Below are 15,360 nucleotides of genomic sequence, written 5' to 3' on the forward strand. Positions count from 1 at the left end.
GAGTCGACCATAAAGGTCGGCGCATAACTCACGGGTTAGCGCATAAAACTCTTGAGTCGACCAGAGGTCGGCGCATGGCAAATGATGCTATCCTGGGTCAGCGCATGAAACCTTGGGTCGACCATAGGGGTCGGCGCATCTCCCACGGCTCAGCGCACGCCGACCTATGGTCGACCGCTCGTGCGTAAACTCAGTTTTCTGAGTACTTTCCACTGTTTGAAAAGCTGTTATTTTTGGTTGGTTTGTCAGTTACTATATATAGAAGTTAAAACACTTTTATTAACCAACATTTGTCAATTTGTATTCAAGTGTTCAAGGAAACAAGAAAGAGTGAAAAAGGTGTCCAAGATTCATCATCTTCATCTTCAACATTTCACAATACATCAACTGCACACAATTACTTTTGATGTGGTTCGTGATCGACTAAAGGTGATAAGGTTCGAAGCTGCGATTGGAGAATCCGGTTCGAGTTGAAACTTGTGGCAGGTTCTTTCTTGAATAAAACCATTAGGGTTTTGTCCTCCAATACCGGTTTGTGTTTGGGGGTTTTTGGACGAATTGCTTCATCAATATTCAGCCGAGCGAAGGTGATTGAGAAGAGGAAGTCTTCATCAGTCTAGTAGCGGATTCGGTGACATTGAAGTAAAGGATTCGGGTTCGACTCGTTGTGTTTGAGATCAGCCGAGCCGAGGGTTTAAAGAACGGAAGATTCTTCAACAAAGGGGCTGGAATCGGAGGTCCAGCAACAACGATCGAAGGTCTTGATTCATCTTGAATCAAGGAGCAAGGATAGGAAGCATCATTCAACACATTGGAAGTTCTGTTGTTTACATGCTTTGCAATCCTTGTATAAACGGTTAAATTTCACAGGTGATATCTAATTAATCATCTCATTTCTAATTTTAGAATTGAGGGCAGACGTACCCCGAAGCGAGGACGGCGGAGGAACTGCCTCATCAAATCTCTGTCTTCTTTAATTTTCTGCATAAGTGTTTTTCAGCTTAAAAAAAAAATTAAGTGATTCTAGTTTAAGCAATTTTACTAAACGTTGATATAAGTTGAGTAAGAGATTAAAACTGCTGTTTGAATACAAAGTACAATAGTATATTGTACTAGATAAATTTGAATTACTTACTCAACTCAAATATCCCTTGGAGTGCATGCACACCAAGTGTTTGTAAATTTGCATAAGCCAAAGTTGTCTTAAGTTTGCATCCTGTTTAATTTGGTATTTTGGATCATTGGAACTAGGCTTGCTAGTTAGTGAAATATATCAATTGAGTGTGCAAATAGTGTAGTGATTTGTATTTCATTTTATCTCTAATCCATTAGCTTAACGCATATCCGGTTTTCCAATAACTGTTCGTTTTTAGACTAAAATTTTCCTCGGCCGCTTCCGCACTTAAAACATATTTTCAAAACCAATTTTCTTTTAAATTGCCAGCGCCGACTCAAGTTTTTAATTGGGATCTATTCAACCCCCCTTCTAGATCCGTGCCATAGTCTAACACCAAGTATAAAGCAAAGGAGCACAGCACAACAAAGTTCCACCCCTCTTTTCATGTCGAGCGTGAAGGGCATGGTAAATGTCATCTAAGAGAAATGGTACGGGATTTCCAGAGAGATAGACTTCTATGGCTACCTGATCCACAAATTTTTCAACATTTGGGAAGAGCATAACCCCATGGATCAATAAAGCCAACACAACATAGAATGCATTCCAATTTCCCTTTTTCTTGAACTCCAGAGATAAATCTTCCAAAAACATCGCGGCAAAACCTTCGCAACCCCCTTTTTCAACCCAATTGTCTAGAACAGTCGGGACATTGATACTTAGGGCTAAAGCTATCTTCTTTGGGCCCGCTTCTTCTTCGAGCTATGGAAATGGATTGAAATCTTTCAATTTGAGACCCACGATTCTCTCAACTTCTTCCAACGTAGGAGCTAGTTGGAAATCAACGAATGTGAAACAGCGTAGAGGTGGATCATAATATTGTGCCAAAGAGCCGATAATTCCATAGTCAACTTTCTTAGTCATAAGGCTCAAAATTTTCCCATAGTTTTTTTCGAACTCATCACGCTTGTTGAGAGTCAAATCAGAGATCAAACCCTTCAGACTGTCCAGCTTAGGTTCCTTTTACTTAAGTGTGAAAGTGTTTCTCCTTGGAGTTGTCATTTTTAAGTTCTCAATTCCTGAAACAAATAAGAGACAACTAAGAGCTTGCTTTTTATGATGTTGATGCAATGTATGTAGATGAATGTGATGCATTTTTTTTTGTATAAGTTCAATAGGCTTAAGGCATAGATGAGTCTGATTGCTTCGTATAGAACATGGTTCTCACTAGGTATGATCTAAGGTTTCAAAAAAGTTCCTAGAGTCATGGATCCATTAGACTGTTTGCTACCTGCGGCAACTTACTTGCCGGGCATCAACTCCATCTAAAGAATCTACTCTAAGTGAGGTTCTCGCATCGATCCAACGAGATATTCAACTCGCAGACCCATGCTACGCAACCATCTTTCCTAGTTGGGCAAAGAATTAAGGTTCTACAAATGGTTCTCAGAGTCATGGATCCTAAAGAAAATATCGAAGCTTACGGCAACTTACTTGCCGAGCAACAACATCCTCTCAAGAATCTACTCTAAGTAAGGTTCTCGCACTGACCCAATGAGAAATTCATCTCGCGGACCCGTGCTACTCAACCTCGTCCTATCTTATGTTTTTACTCGAGACTCGGGTAAAAAGTCTTTCCCACAAGGTTTGCAATAAGAGTATCCAAGTACCAAATCATAATGGAACCAATACAACAAATTTATATCAATATGACAATAAAGATAGCAAAAGCAAGAAAGAAAATCCACACAAGTTAACAAACAAAGGTACATAAACGACCTAACTAGGCTTGACTCACTTAGGGAGACTTGTCGTCCCCAGCAGAGTCGCCATCTGTCGTACCTCATGAAAAAATGAGAGACACGACCTAGCGAAGTGCAATCGCATGCTCACAATGATGGACTGAACAAAGTCGCCACCGAACTTTATTTATTCCTAAAAAGGAAAGGGGAAATATCGATAAAACCCAAGAAAGAACGACAATGATTATGGTCATCGCAACCAAATCAGGGTTCGGGAGTCGATTACGCAAGGGGAAGGTATTAGCACCCCTCACGTCCGTTGTACTCAACGGGAACCGTTAGGTTAGTTGTGTGCATCAGTGTTAGTTTTAAATGTTAGGCTTTTCAAGTTATTAGATGGGAAAGAAAGAATGGATGAGAGAATATTTTTGGATTTTTGACGAAGGACTAAACCTAAGTTTTTTATTAGTAGGCCTGACAAGATTTACAAATCCTGCTCCTACGTATCTCAATAGAGAAATCAAGGCTTACGTAGTTCTGGGTAGAAAAATGTTTGTTTGTTGGTCGATTTTAGCGGAAGCTATATTGTATTAATCGACGAAAACATTGTTTTACCCAAAACAGATGAGGAGCGGACGTATACCACACATCGAATGGATTTACAAATCAACATTCAGAAAAACGTCACTTATCCCATCTCAACATTCGTGGCTGAAACATTGCTTTACATCACCTTAAGACAAGATATCTTTCGTTTATGAAAAGGGTTTTCTGATCAATCGCACGGCGGAGAGAAAGAGTTTGATTGGTTGGATGTATTTCTTGAATAATGGCGAGAACTTGGATGAGCGAGATATCCATCTCGAATCCTAGTCTCAGGAGTGCACGGTATACACCATGTTCCATTTCCATCTTTATTGAAAGAGGTTAAGATAGGAATTAAGTATTTTGGAGTTTGAAAGACGGGTACTTGTGACTTGCAGGCTCTTACAACTTGGGTCTAATACTCGGGACTACATATGGATATTCCACCCAGGTAGTCTTTTTCTTCCAACTTTGCTTAAAGAAATGGTTTGAATATTTACAAGTGTTTAGGAGTTTGAAAGACGAGTACTTATGACTTGCAAGCTCTTACAACTTGGGTCTAATACTCGGGACTACGTCTGGATATTCCACCCAGGTAGTCTGTTTCTCCCAATTTTATTAAGAAAATGGTTTCAATGTTTACAAGTGTTTTGGAGGGAAGACGAATACTTATGGCTTGCAAGCTCTTACAACTTGTGCCTAATGTTCGGGATTACGACTGGATATTCCATCCAGAGTAATCTTTTTCTTCATGTTTTACTTATGAAAATGATTTGAATATTGGAGTATTTTGAAGAGAAGACGGATGTTTATGGCTTGCAAGCTCTTACAGCTTGAGCCTAATATTCGGGATTATAACTGGATATTCCATCCAGGATAATCTTTTTCTTCATATTTCCAAAAATATACGTTTGAATAGAAGGATTAATATGAAGGTTTGAGGTGTTGGTCAATTAAGTTGATATGGCGTATGAGTTCGTGGAGAATATGCCCATGAGTAAGCCGAACGAAATAAATAAATAAACAAATTATTTACAACACATTAAAAATTAAACCGGAAAAATAAAATCAACAAGCTTAAAAAAGAGGACTAGATAAAAAGGTACAAAAATGGTAAAATAAATAGTAAGAAGTTATAAAAAATTTAAATAAAATAGCAAGCATAAAAATGAAAATATGAAGATATGCTATTCCCAAGTATCGAACTCATCCCCCTAAAGAAGGTGAAATTGCTTTCTCTCCACTCGGCCACTTATGGCCATTTTGTTACCTTAATAGCAACTTAAATGTATAAACAAGGATAGATAAAGGTAGTTTAAAATAAAAACTAACTAAAATGAGATGGGTTATTTAAGCTAATGGGCAACTAAAACCCAAGAACTCAAATCCCAGACTCGGGCCAGTGGAGGTCCAAATGAAAGGTCTGGTCCAAATGAGGAAATGGTGGAGGAAAATGAACCATCAACCCTAGCCGCCTGCTGCAAGGGAATATGTGGGGAACGAAATTTTTCAAGCCAACAGTCACGTGGAAGATTGGAAAGGCCGAGGAGAATCAAATGGAACAGTCAGCTTTGGGCAGTGAGAAAGGCACTGCGATTAATGGCTTTAAAGCCTTGATAAATTAGGATACAAATAAACCAGCAGATGGTGAAAATAAAACCGTTCACCTTCGCCTCCCATTCGTTTCTCTCTCTGCTAAAAAATGCTCATTCCTCTTGCTCAGTGATTAAGTTCGTTTTCGAGCAACAATAAAAGTTTAACAACACGATGGTAACGCGAATACGCAAGGAAAACAGTCTTGAAGTTATATCAAAGGTGAACCAGATCAAAGATAGAACTAACCAGTTGCAGCTTGGGTTGATCGACGAAAATGGAGGTAATGCTTTTCCTCACTATTGCTTTGGTTTACCCTTTGAGTCGTTCGCGGATTCCCTATGGGGTTTCGCCGTTTCTCCTCTTCTTTTCGTCAAAGTCCTTTCGTTTCCGCCTCCTTGCCGTTTTTAATCCTAGGGTTTTTTCTCCTCCTCCATGAATCGTGGTCGCCCCTCCTTTTATACTCACTCTGCTAGGGTTTTGAGCTGGCTACTGAGATCTAAAGGGGTATCCCCTGCGAAGTCCTTTAAGGTGCTCCAGTTGTCTACCTTATTTGGTGTTTGGTCTGGAAAAGGTAACATGAATCCTATACTTTCTTCTTTTGAATTTGTCCTAATTCCTTTTTGGGTTGTTTGTTGGATTTTTAACGTCTTGCTAAATTAACGTATTTTTACTGCAGTGAAATTTGGGGTGAATATCTGATGGTGGGTTGAAGAGATGTATAGTTGAAGTACTGGCCACCAAATGAATGACACAGCCAAACATCATCCTCGAAATCGTACAAGTTGAGCCTCAATCCTCGTACACCATTATTAAGCTGAGAAGTAATGGAATCTGGCTGACTGGTGGGAGCAAGAGTCGCAGAACCAATTGTTGGTTTCTTTGAAGCAGGATTAATTGGTCGAGCTTGGCTTTGATTTTGAATTTTCAAAGTTTGAAAAGATGGTTCTGTTTTCACTAAAGATCCCATTTTTGTACTTTCACAGGTTTCTAATAGCAGCATACTTGTTGGTCCTAAATGGTTATGCCAATGTTTTCCATCTAGAAGAAGATTCTACCAACTGTTCCAGAAGAGTGAATTTATTGCTAACATTGTGCCTGTAGGGAATCTTGGACTTAGTTTTGATCATAAAGAAGATATGTAAAGGTTTCCTCCATAACATTTCTTGATCTTTTGCAGATGCAGGGTTTGACATTCCCGTTTCCATCAACCACATCACTACGGACAGTGTCATTACTATCTTCACAAAGGCAGGCTTCTGGCAACCTGAAGCTCAAACAGAACATTGCCTTGTTAGGAGCAACATCCCTACCCTATGAAACCTTGAATCTAGTATAGAAGCATTTAAAGCAGATCTGCCACAGCTATTATAGATGCAGGAGTTTTAGTTGCCCTAATGAAGCAATAGCAGATGCTGGTAGGTTCATTATTACGTGGTCAAAATGTTCCCAAGTTTTTGGGACAGAGATATCAAACCCTCTTCTTCTCTTGTTTGCACTTCCCTTTTCGCCACCACCTCCAAGGATGTCAGTGCCATGAACCTTTCCATTAGCTTCATCAGAACTACTGCAAGATCTTTTGACACCAATTGCAGATTTAGCAGTATGCCCTGCTGGACCTTGAATATCCTCTAAAGTAGTATTAGTGTTAGTGTTAGAGCAGTTTCCTAGGTCTTTTGTATCAACTTCTTAGCAACCCATTTTCTGAATTTGATTCAGTATTGTCTTGTATCTTGTATGTGTAACATGTATCAAAAATGGAAACATCATTTTCTATCTTATGCTCAGAATTTGGCACTTCCATCAGCTGGGATATGAACTTTCTAGCATCCATGTTGTATGAAGATATTTGATCATCAACCTTGTTGATTTTGGCATTAATCTTCAGATAGTGGATGCTATTTGGATTTAAATCATTTGCATAGACTAAGCATCCTTTTTGTGTGGCATGAATGGCAAAAGGACCTATACCAGCAAACATGTCACAAATGATTTCTCCAGCTTGGAACATTGAAACTAACCTCTTGTGTTCATGTCCCAATCTGGAATTCCAATAAACCAGACTGTAACAAGCCTAAAAGTGGCGCCCTATTGCTTCACTTCTGTAATCATATCACGCTCTCCTGCTAAAATTTCAAAGCCTTGCAAAATTGACAGGGTATTCGAAGGGCCCACAGTTTCAAGTGCACATCGAACATGCTCTCGTCCACCAACATCACCACAGAAAAGGTGAAGAAGAGCTTCGGAACTGAATGGTGGGGAAGTAGGGCGAGTGAACCTGAGGCAGTGGATTTGAGAGAAGTAGCGAGAGGCACAAACTCCTTCCCATATTTAGTCGCGAATTGCAACTGAACTTGCAACAATTCTGGCAGATCCGCACACCTAGGTGCAGCAAAACATATGCTAGATATGGCTTCCTTCAAGTTTAGGGGATATTCCCTTTGAGATTCAATAATTGGAAGGCGGACAGAAACAAGTTCACCAAAGAGTTCAAGGATCTCTCTTTGCATCTTAGAAACTCCATGTATTCATGCAATGAGAATTTTTGATTATAAGTTATTCATATGCCATGTACATGGATGATTATGATTGAATGAATGAACGAAGTGATCGAACTATGAATGAGTATGTGGAAATTCTTGAATATGAATGATTTTTTTTGTCCAATGTAATGAAGAAATATGAATGAAAATTTTGAATGTAGAATCTTGAATGTGAAATGGAGAATATAAATGTGAATGAAGAAATATGTATGAAATTTCTTTGAATTATGAATGAATGAGAAAATGAATATGCATGATGACCTAAAATAAAATATTTTGCACTTGACACATAATTTATTTGAAAGAAAAGTGAGAACTGGTAATGTGACAATGCGGGATGAATAATCACTTCGATGAAATTGGAACGGAAGATGAAACATGAGGTTCACTTGATTCTAACAAATGAAAGAGTTTTCAAATCTCGCATGGCTAAGGAGATTAATCATCTTATACCAAAAATCAAGAAACAAAATCCAAGTGACAAACGTGGACTGGTCGTGGTAGCGAGTCTGACAACAAACGTTTTTTTTAGTGTCATAACCAGATGGAATGGTCATGAAGAAAGAATGCAAATGAGTGATTGATGGGGAAAAATTTTAGGGTCAAAGTCGGGGTATGACAGACCCTAGATGTAGAGTCGAGTGCCTTATTGCTGATCAAACGTTGTCCGTAACTGGATGACCATAAAGACAATTGATGGGTACTCCACGAAGCATGCTAAGGGACATGAGTGACCTAGATGGAATTTCCCCATCCTGCGTAACAGGATAAATGTCTATGGGGCCAATATTGAACTGGACAAGGATGACACGGTCTATGCCTTGTGTTCAATATAGACATAAGGGCAAAAGGGTAATTGTACACATAAGTATTATCACAAAAGGATTTGTCAGATCATATGACATTTTCGTGTCTTGGGTAGCAGTGATGTGTTGCTAGATATCGCTCATTATTTATTATGTTAAATACGTGATTTAATATAATTGCCAATGCCACGAAACCTACAGGGTCACACACAAAAGGAAGGATTGATGAGAGATAGAGTAACTAAGGAACACCATAAGGTACAGTGCACTTAAGTCAATTGTAGAACATCGTAAGGTACGGTGTACTTAAGTAGAATACGAAATATGGTAAGGTACCACGCGCTTAAGTGATTTTGGCATATTATAAGATATGGGCCACATACACTTAAGTGGGCTTTTTAGCTTATAGCCCATACAAGTGGTTCTATAAATAGAACCCTTGTGCAGAAGCATTTGTACAGTTGCAATTTTGTTTCTCTCTCTCTCTCACTCAAAGCCTTCATTCGAAGCAGCTAGCACTGAGATTGAAGGAATTCGTTCGTGTGGACTGAGTAGAGGCGTTGTCATCGTTCAACGTTCGTGATCGCTCCGTAGATCTGCATGAAAGGTTACAATAGCCACAAGAGGTAACGATTCTATCACTGATCATGCCCATTCGTAAGGATCACTAAAGGAGAAATTTTAAATTACGTTACGTTTTGGATCGCTCTTCTCCTTCATAAAGGACATCCAAACAAACTTCGTGCCGAAGACCTGCTGGCGACCACAATTTGGATTCTGCAGTTGCCGCAATCCCGCATTAAGGAAACTGATATTCTTGGATACTTGTAACAAAAGGGAAATCCTATATGGGGGGCACTGAGCTCCACTCTTCAAGATTTTACCATCCTTGAGATTACTGCTAACATTCCTCGCTTATATTCATAAACTGAGGAAAAATATTCTTTTTGTAAATTTCAAAAACATGATTGTTTATATATCCTTTGTTTCAAAAATTATTATCAAAAAAATAAAATGAAAATTTATAAGCTGAAATAAGATAAGAATAACAAACAAATGGGCAAAAGGCTCAAATTTTATTGATAGAATGGTAGTCCGCAAATGACGTGATTCCATGGATCATTACAAAGTTAAAAAATGGTAAATACATGTAAAGGAATACATTAAAATTAAATGACCTCTATTATCCCTAACAACTTTAAATTCCATTATGCTCTAAACTTTGGTCGAGGATGACTAAATGTGAATCTTTGATAGGCACCGTTGCTTCAAACGATAAAGTCTGGCCTGATGCAGTTACTTGCCATAATCCCTAACTGTAAGACCCCAATTTTGTCCCTAAGATCCCTCATGGCATCATAACATTGCTTTTACATTGCCTCAAGGATCATAAGCATCTTGGTTCCCTTTGCCTTTAGAAGGGACCTCTTGTAAGTGGTTTGAGATCACCAAGCATGCTTGAATTGTATATCATTGCTTTTCTCATTTTGTTTACTAACCAAAAGCACAAAAATATGTCACTAATATCTTTTGTTTGTAGCTAGAGCAATCACAAGGTTCAAAGCTTCTAGGAGATCATCTGTGCAATGACATGGCCAAGAGAAGATGAAAGCAAGCATGGTATTGGCTCCCAAAGCTCTCATCCATCAAATATGCCTCCCTAGCATCTCAATTCATCATTTTGATCAAAGCAAGTCAAAGGGTTTGAGGTTTGTGCCCCAAGGAAACCCTAATTCATCTGTGCACCATAATGCCTTGCCCTTGAAGCAACCTCAGCCCATGATCAAATACAATCAAGGTAAGTTCTTTAATTCATCATTTCATGCATATTTAAACTTGTTTTAGTGTCCTCAATCATCAATTCATCAAGATATGAGTCATGGACTGGAGAAGTTGATCAGTCAATTCATCTGACTATTTTGAAATGCACTGAGACCCAACTTTTTATGTGTTGGTCAAATGGAGATGGTTCCAAAAGAAAAAATGTTATTAAGGACAATATGAAAAATTTCATGTTCATAAAAAATTGATTTGAAGATTTTAAGGTCATCTCCCATTCCAAGACATTATAGGTCATTTTGACTGAAACCCTAATTTTGGGTCAACTTCCCAAGGATATAACATTAATTTTTTTATGATTTTTAGGTGGGATAAAATGCATTGGAAATCTTAAGATGTCTAATTCAAATGTTATGTTGAACAAAAGTTCAAAATCTCAAAGGAAATACATGTAATAATGCAAGACATTATAGGTCCTTTTGGACCAAATGCATTGAAAGGCAAAAAAGTCCAACTTCAAGTGCCCATAACTCTTTCATCAAAAATCCAAATGATGAAAAATTTAAGTCCATTTTTATTTTCTTGAAAATATCTACAACTTTTATGTTTGAGGTTTTTTCATTTGAGGCTTGAATCATTGAAATAGAGGGGCTTGAACATTGGCCAAATTTAGAAACATTGCCTTTGCATGTTTTGCACCTTGCACTTTAAACTCCAATTTCACCAATTTCCACACTTCAAATGGATTTTTGCCCAATATAACAATTGTTTGTTACATCAAAACCTTTCTAACCATTACTCACATGCCTATGTTTGGATTTTCCAAATGGGACTTTCGAAGAAGGGAACATTTAGGTCCAAATATGGAATTCACATGAAATCTTGATACACAAGCAAATGCCCTTCAAATTACACGTCCAATTCAACTTGGTTTGTGTTCAGCATTCATTTGCATAAGCTTTTGGGCCTCACATGCGCCTGTACAGGCCCATGCATGGAGGACCCAATTCTCATGCACACGAGTATTACCTTGCATTGCTTCAAGCTCAGCTATAAATACATGCTCCTCTTCATTCAGTTCTCAACCTAATGGCACCTAAGATGCTGCACAACTGAATCCATAACCATTACCAAAGAAGCTATTTCACTTTTCTTCAAAATTTTCAGATCCAAAATTCAACTACATCTGGTTGAATCCTTGGATCTAGAGCTTCTAAACCTTCATCCTTCAACTCATTGATCTTCTGTTTTGGCAAAGCAAGCAAGGAATCGAGCTCAAATCTCCAGAATTCAAGTTTGTCCTCCAACTGGTATTTTCTTCGAAACTCATCATATATTGATCCATTTTCCTGGCCAAAGTGTTTTCTGAAGTCCTCACTTGAGAGGCAAGCTAGTGGTAGCTTCAATTTTGTTTTTCTTTGATCTGCATTTTTCATACCTGAATCTTCCACCTCAGATTTCTCAACCTATAAGAATCTTGAGTGTGATTCAAGGTTACAGGGGTGATGTACATCACCCCAGCTTCATTTTGGTATAAGGATCGTGCAAAATGGTGAAGGTTTGAAAACCTGCAAATCTGGCCGGAATCTGGAAGCTCACCGGAGAAGAAGGTGGCTCCGGTGGCCGTCCATTGCCAGTTTGAATCTGGATCGTTGGATCTCATTTCCAGATTCAATCTCAGCCTTTGGATGTTATGACTTTTTTTAATTCTTTGTGTGACGCGTTTGACCAAGGTTCACCATGAGCGCGCGCTTCAGGACCATCAGATTGGCCATGTCAGTTAATGAACGTGATCCAACACTTCCTGATTTTCCATCTTTTTTAATTTCTGATTTTATTTTCTTTAATTCCCTTTTATTTCAAAAATTCATATCTCTCTCATTTTTAATCCAAAAATTATGGGACCAATTGCATTAGTCTCTAAATAAATTCTAGTTTCTGATTCTGATTTTTATTTTTTTTTATTTTGTCATTTGATATTTTTTGTGAATTTTCTCTTTTCTGTTTGTTTTTAATTCATTTTAAATAGTTTTTGATATTCAAAAAAATACAAAAATATTTTCCTAACCTATTTGAATGATGATGGATCTATGAAAATATTCTCATCAATTTTGTAATTGATTTGAGATTTATTTGAGATTTTAGTTCAATTAGGTTATTTTTATTCATTTTTAATTGATTAAAAATAGTTTTTGACTTTTAAAAATGCTGAAATTTTTTGTCAAACTTTGTTTGACCTTGTTGAACTTGGGATAAATTACTTGGACTTTCCAAGGTTTATTTGAAGTAATTTTGAAGTTTGACCTTTCTTTTATTTTTAATTCAAGTTTAATTATAAATATTTAAAAATGCCAAAAATATTTTGTTCATTTCTTGACTTCCAATCTTCATCCCACTTCTGTTTTTTATTGTTTGACTTTTACTTTCAATGTTATTGGTCAACAAATGATGATTGGTACATTGTACTTCATTTAATGCATTTGTATTTTTGCCATTTTATTTCCATTATTCATCTCCCTCTTCTTCTTCTTTTTTCTTTTTTTGATCAATGAGTTGAAGGTTGATAAGTTAGCATTGATTAGGGAGATTTAATCTTCCTTAATCCAAATCTAATTCATCTTGATCAATTGATCAAGTGAATGACTTTGCATTAAGGATAGGTTGTTTCCTAAATTATGCAAAGGACTTAAACCAATACAAAATCAATTCTCTTCTTCTTTTTGGCATGTCAAGTTGTTGGAACTTGGTTCACTAATCAAGACTTCTAACTTGTGTTGTTGCCTACATTATTATTGACCGGCCTCAAATAGTTGTGACTTCTACATAAGTCCAATTACGATTGCTTAACATAGCGCTAAATTTGCCTTATGGCACACTAACTACCAATATTAACCATTAACCATTAAAATTTACTTTTGGCTCTTTACTTTTATGCAATTTACTATTCTTGCACATTTTATCCATTTTCTTTTCTCTTTCCTTACTTGAGCACATGTTTATGTTAATGCCATTTGCCTTTTGCTCACTTGAGCACATAATTGTGTATATACTATTGTGCTTGTGTTTTTGTTTTGATTGTTGTGAACCAAATGCAAAGAAGTGGACTTAGATTCTAGGACATACCCTATGCAAAGAATGGAGAAATGGACTTAGATTATAGGACATTCCCTATGCAAAATTGGAGTAAAAGGACCTTAATGATGAATATGGACCAAATCTCTAAACTCACTCTTGTCCATCCTTGGTTTACTTCATGAAACTTTTGATGTGTGTGATTTTGTGCTAGGGAATTTTATGAGAGCTCAAATTGGAGGGCCATTGCCATGTTAATCTAAAGAGAAAGACACAAGATACATTGGGGATCTCTTAAGAGACTTGTTTGATTGCTTGAGCTTACTATTATTGTGATTGCTTATTCCAAAGGATGGGAGCTACTTGGATCATCTATATGATCTCAAGAGAGGAACTCCATTGTGGTTTTGTTTCTTTATCCCTCCTCTTTTTGCTTTGCTTAGGACTTTAGCCCTTCTTCTTCTTCTCTCCACTCTAACCCAAGCCAAAACTTTTTGTGCAAACATTTAACCATTGTTTTCAAACATTAGAAACCTAAGCCTTAGGCTTTTGATTTTCAAACCTTCTTTTCATAATACTTATTTTGAATTGAATCTTTAAGTTAACTTTGACCATTTTTGTATATACTTCTAATTGGTAAATATAACCCATTCAAATGTCTTTTTGTGGTTCCAATGGCCACTTTCTTAATCAAATTTTCCATAACCTTTAGCTATTAGGTTTGCGTTATCCTTGTCGTAGATGTAATACTCACCTATATCCTTAGTGATGGACAATGAGTCTTCCATGCTTATTATAGGGTTAACCTCTCACTAGCATGTTGAAGCTATCCTCACATGGTGGATTTGTGGTTTTAGGTTGAGTTTTCTCCCTTGGATAACAAAAGACCTCAAGGCTTTTGGACCAATCAATTCACCAACTCGTTTTGAGATTTTTACCCCAAACGACGAGGTTTTGATCCTGATCTTTTTATAAGATGATACGTAGGCAATGGGTTTATCCATCCAAACACAAAATGTTAATAACTTGTATATTCTCTTCTCATCTCTTCAATCATGTTTGCACAAATAAATTTTTTCCACAAAACAAACACCTTTACAATAAGTGTGAAAAGGGCTCCCTAGGAGTACCTAGGATGTTTTGGGTGCCTAACACCTTCCCATTACATAACCAACCCCCTTACCCAGATCTCTGTTTCTCTTTTACTAGTTTTTTAAAAAACTTTTAGGTTTTTGTTCGCTTTCTAACCATTCCCTTGGATAAATAGAAGTGCGGTGGCGACTCGAATTGTATGGTTTACCTTGGATTTAGTCAATATCTCTAATGGTAACGAATACCCCGCTACACTAACTTTTGCCTAGATTTCTCTTTCGGGTTCATTCTACCAGGATGATTACTTTTTGTTTATGTCTCTAATTTTTGCCTGGACCGTCCTTTCGGGTTTTCAATCCACAGAGACGTTCATTTTTGCCTAAGTTTCCCTTTTGGGTTTTCAACATAGCGAACTGTTCTTTTATTTTTCTATGCAAAGTATTTCTTGACTGCATCGACACTCACAGGACGTAGGAGCTCCTCACCATGCAAAGTTGTAAGAATCAACACATCACCAGAGAAAGTTTTCTTAACAACATATGAGCCTTCGTAATTAGGAGTTTACTTGCCCCTAGAATCAGTGTTAAAAGACAATATTTTCTTGAGCACGAGGTCACCTTCTCTAAGTACGCGAGGTCGTACCTTCTTGTCAAATGCTTTCTTAATTCTCTTTTGATATAATTGGCCATGACAAAAATCCATCATTCTTTTCTCTTAAATTAAATTCAAATGATCATATCTATTTTGACACCATTCAACCTTAGACAATTTGGCTTCCATAAAGACTCACATTGATGGGATCTCAACCTCTACAGGGAGCACTGGTTCCTTACCATACACAAGAGATAAAGGGGTTGCCCCCATTGAAGTGCGGACGGACGTACGATACCCATGCAAAGTAAAATGGAGCATCTCATGCCAATCCGTATACGTCACAACCATCTTCTGGATAATCTTCTTAATATTCTTATTTGTAGCTTCAACAACCCTATTCATCTTAGGTATGTAAGGAGAAGAGTTGTGGTGTTCAATCT

At 37.4% G+C, this 15,360-nt stretch overlaps 1 pseudogene; it reads right to left on the minus strand.

The window, feature by feature from the left end:
- Positions 1-6,150: 6,150 nt before the first annotated feature.
- LOC127136242 (tRNA (guanine(37)-N1)-methyltransferase 2-like) lies at positions 6,151-7,544 on the minus strand (annotated as a pseudogene).
- Between the last annotated feature and the right edge of the window lie 7,816 nt (positions 7,545-15,360).

This window comes from Lathyrus oleraceus, chromosome 4, assembly GCF_024323335.1.
Source record: "Lathyrus oleraceus cultivar Zhongwan6 chromosome 4, CAAS_Psat_ZW6_1.0, whole genome shotgun sequence".
Taxonomy (NCBI): Eukaryota; Viridiplantae; Streptophyta; class Magnoliopsida; order Fabales; family Fabaceae; genus Lathyrus; species Lathyrus oleraceus.